A 4,584-nucleotide genomic window follows, 5' to 3' on the forward strand; every position below is an offset into this window, starting at 1 on the left:
CTATCTCATATTTTTTCATTGGTTCCGTGTTCTGGGTAAATATCCCAGCATACCTTCTAATTCATTAATTCTCTTTGTTCATCTAGAGTTGTTTTTATTTTTTCTAATTATAGTGGTGATACTTTTTATTCCCAGGACTTTTTCCTGGTTCTTTATCATATCCACTTGCTTTTGTTTCATAATCCCTTCCTATAATTTCTTATTTTGCTAAGTTCTTTTTCCCCCTTTAGCTCACTGGGAGTTTTAACATGTTTTTCAGATGGCTGTATTATTTCTATCCTTTCAGGGATGAATCCCCGATTCGGTGAGTATTTTGGCTATCATTTACGACGTGAGTTTCATTTCTGCATTTTAAACTTTTTTTTTTTTTTTTTTTTAAATTATTTATTTATTTATTTATTTATTTATTTATGGCTGTGTTGGGTCTTTGTTTCTGTGTGAGGGCTTTCTCTAGTTGTGGCAAGCGGGGGCCACTCTTCATCGCCGATGCGCGGGCCTCTCACTATCGCGGCCTCTCTTGTTGCGGAGCACAGGCTCCAGACGTGCAGGCTCAGTAATTGTGGCTCACGGGCCCAGCTGCTCTGCGGCATGTGGGTTCTTCCCAGACCAGGGCTCGAACCCGTGTCCCCTGCATTGGCAGGCAGACTCTCAACCACTGCGCCACCAGGGAAGCCCCCCTGCATTTTAAACTTTTAATTGCCATGTCATCTTGAGTGGAAATTTCCTTTTGCCAGTGTTTGTTGCCCCACTTCTCTTGCTCACCTCTCCTTGCCTCGGAAATTGTGATTGCTCTCACCCGGCCTAGGTCCCCATTCAGAGCCAAGCTCTGTGGGAACAGTTGGGGTGTCTTATCCGTGGGATCAATGCTGATACCACCTCTTTGCCAGCAGGTGCCTCTGGGCACAGGCTCTGCCTGGGAGACCCCAGCTTCTCTCTCCTGCTGCTGGTTATTGGTGACAGCCTTGCGCCACAGCTGCAGCTTTTTCTAAGCCCTTTTTCTGGAAGGGCAAAGTACCCTGACCCTCCGTGTCACACAGCCAGGTCAACGCCACGCCCCACCCGGAAGAGGTGCAAGTCTGTTCCGCTACACCTGGGAGCCCCCAGCAGCCATGCTAGTTTCCTATTCTAGAGCCAGGAAGACTGGGACCTCCACCATCCCTCACTCTCTTATTTCTGGACCACAGAGATATTCTCTTGTTTTTGAGACTGTTTATGTATTTTTAATTCAAATAAAATTTTTAACTTATCTTTGTTCTCGGCATGAAAAAGTACTATGTCCTATTAAGAAGGTAAACAATGCTGACCTGTATTGCAATTGGGTTAAACATAACATTATTTCTTACCAAAAATAAATGACGGAGCTCTAGAAAATTTAGTGGATAAAGAAAAATCTAAATTCAAAACTGCCATACAAAGCTACTCATTGTTAACATTTTGGGGTGTAACAGTCCATCTTTTCTCTCTGGCTCTAAAATGCCCACACTAATAGAAGGTCATTCTTGGTTCTGTCACTTGATTCACCTATAAACATACAGCTGTCAAATGTGGGTTTCACCCACAGGAACTGCAAACGTGGCTGCATTGTAGGATTTTCAGTTTTTGTTACTGAGGTGGAAGTTAGGAGGTGAGGAGATTCTGATTTATCTTGAAATGTGGAAATCTTTTGCTGATTTTGCTGCTAACATTACAGAAACAACTGATTGTGATGAACATGAAGATAAATAAGTTACTTCTCAGAGGACAGACATTTGCTGGAAATCGCCCTACTGGAAATAAGGGGAACCTGTCTTGGGTTGGGGGGAAGTGTAGGCTCTGACTTCTTGTTGGGGTCGGGGGAGCAATTTCTGCTTTCCCACTCCTCTGTTGCTTCCCCTCTTCATTAGGAACACCTTTAATCTGCCTCTTCTATTTGGTCAGACTCCTTCCATAAAACAGGAAAGGCCACCCTCAGCTGTAAGGATGCCACTGTATCCCAGATCATTTTATACAAAGGAGGCTTTGGGTGGCTTTCTGGGACCAAGGTAAAAATAAAATCAAGAATAAATAAAATCCAGGCTCCTGGTGCTTTTCAAGCTGCTCTAAGAAGAAGCATTTCCCTTCCATCATGACAGTATGATTACGGTAGGATCACAGCAACCGTGGCTCCCAGCAGGAGAGTAAGAGAAGGCAAAGTGCAGGGAGAAGCAGGAACTCGAGGACAGCAGTGGAAGGAGGAATCCAGAAGAAATGGATGCCAACACATGACCTGAAGAAGGAGACGAACAGATATTAATGCTCTACACACCAAGATTGGATTATTCTTAGCATCTGTCCATAAACATGTGAAAAGTAAAAATAACAAATTAAGATGAAATTTGCAAAAAATTTTTCATGAAGTGGAAATGAGGCATTTGTAAGGTATAAACCATCTAGTACTGAGAAAGTCTTAGGAAAGTGGAGAATTAAATTAAGAATGTAAGTAGTCTGAAAGTTAGAGAATAAAAGAGAGAAAATGTTCAGGTTCCTGAAGGAAAAAGGTCAGGAAAAGATTAAAGGGTGTGAAGTGAAGCTGAATAAAGCAATATAGTTCTTGCTGAGAAGAGTCAGGAAAGACAGAGTTTATAACAATGTCAAGAGAAGCAGTGGAAGAGGAAGTGGAAATAAGGGAAATTTAGACCTCCTTCTAATTCAGAACCGTGTTCATATTTTCCTAGGGTTAATGCTTACTCATTCACTTCAATGCCAATGCATGGTTTATTTATTTAAAAAGACACATTTATTCAGCTTCAGGATCAGACTATTACATTTAGCCATCAACAGCATGGGTGCAAAAAAAAAACCTACATTAAAACCCTTTGTTGGAATGCTTTACACCTTCCACAGAACAGAAACTAAAATAACCTGTTATACAATTAGTCACAAACACAGTCCTCGAGTTTTTTTGCCCATACACATATGTATCGTCTAAAACATGTCTTCTTTGTAGCAGCTAGGCCCTGCCACCACTGTGCTTGGCTGAGTTCACAAATCTGTTGTAACCTGTAGCTTCCCCGTCACTTCTCTGGCTCTCCTCTCCTGCTAAGCTTTGTTTCCTGGCAGTAATTAAAACCTTCTGCCCTTGCCAGAGCTCCTGCTGCTGCTGGAACCGCCACAGCCACCTTGGTTTCGTGGTTTGGCAAAGTATTGGCTTCCACCACCACAGGGGCCAGCACTTCTGCCTCCAAAGTTTCATCCTATCATGAGTCCAAAATTTGAAGATTGATTGTTGTAATTGCCAAAATCATTGTAGCTTCCACTGCCTCCAAAATGGCTTGCATCATTACCAAATCCATTATAGCCATCCCCACTGCCACCATATCCCCCACCACCGCAGCTGCCACCAAAGCCACCACGACCACTGAAGTTTCCTCCACAACCAAAGCTGTCATTCCCACCAAAACCACCTCCACGACCACCACCAAAGTTTCCAGAACGACTTCCAGGTCTTTGGCTGGATGAAGCACCAGCCATCTCTTGCTTCCATAGGGCTTTCCTTACTTCACAGTTGTGGCCCTTCACAGTGCGGTATTTCTGAATGACAATCTTGTTTAATGAGTCATGGCCATCAAATGTTACAAAAGCAAAGCCTCTCTTTTTGCCACTGCCTCGGTCCGTCATGATTTCAATCACTTCAATTTTCCCGTGCTGTTCAAAATAATCTCTTAGGTGATGTTCTTCAGTGTCTTCTTTAATGCCACCAACAAAAATCTTTTTCACAGTGAAGTGGGCACCAGGTCTTTGAGAATCTTCTCTTGAGAAGGCCCTCTTTGGTTCCACAACTCTTCCATCCACCTCATGTGGCCTTGCATTCATGGCCCCATCCACCTCCTCCACAGTGGCGTATGTGACAAACCCAAAGCCTCTGCAGCGCTTGGTGTTTGGATCCCTCATTACCACACAGTCTGTGAGCGTTCCCCATTTGCTCAGAATGGCTCCTCAGACTCTCATTGGTTGTTTCAAAGATCACATATCTGAGGAGGAGCTTCCGCAGCTGTTCAGGCTCTTTGGGAGACTCTGACTTAGACATGACGGCAGTGGAGGGGGGAGACATCAACGGTGCTTACTCGGCAGCGTCCACTGGCAGAAAGGAGTAATCTAACGAAGGTATCTCCCAATGCGTGTTTTAAATAGTGAGCTATTTATAGGGCACTTACTCTTATGCTAAGAGCTGTTTGATCATCTGAGGTCTGACTGAAAAAGCAAACAAACAAAAAGTTCCTATTTTCAGAGAACTAAATCTAACTGGAAGAATGCAACAAAACCAGAAACAGCTGTGGTGCAATTAGTTTACTGGTGCAGACGGATGACAGAGAACTTGAGTCTGGTGGTTGCAGGAATGCCTGGAGCTGACGTGGCAAAAGGGGTGGGACTTGATTTGAATAAAAAGAAGAGGAGGGGGGAAGGGAAGGGTGAAGAGGAGAGAAGAGGAGGGGTTATTATAGCCCAGAAGCTCTTGCACCCCCAAGGCTAGCACTGTAGCTGGCCTTTTATAGAGGATCAATAATGTTTGTTCATAAAAGGAGGGAAGATGGATGGGGGGTAGGGGCACAGCTGAGCTGCCTCAGG

General features: G+C 43.9%; 1 pseudogene; it reads right to left on the reverse strand.

Moving 5' to 3' along the window:
• Positions 1–2,949: 2,949 nt before the first annotated feature.
• On the reverse strand, positions 2,950–4,045 carry LOC118905347 (annotated as a pseudogene).
• Between the last annotated feature and the right edge of the window lie 539 nt (positions 4,046–4,584).

The sequence above is a fragment of the Balaenoptera musculus genome, chromosome 12 (genome assembly GCF_009873245.2).
Source record: "Balaenoptera musculus isolate JJ_BM4_2016_0621 chromosome 12, mBalMus1.pri.v3, whole genome shotgun sequence".
NCBI classification, from domain to species: Eukaryota; Metazoa; Chordata; class Mammalia; order Artiodactyla; family Balaenopteridae; genus Balaenoptera; species Balaenoptera musculus.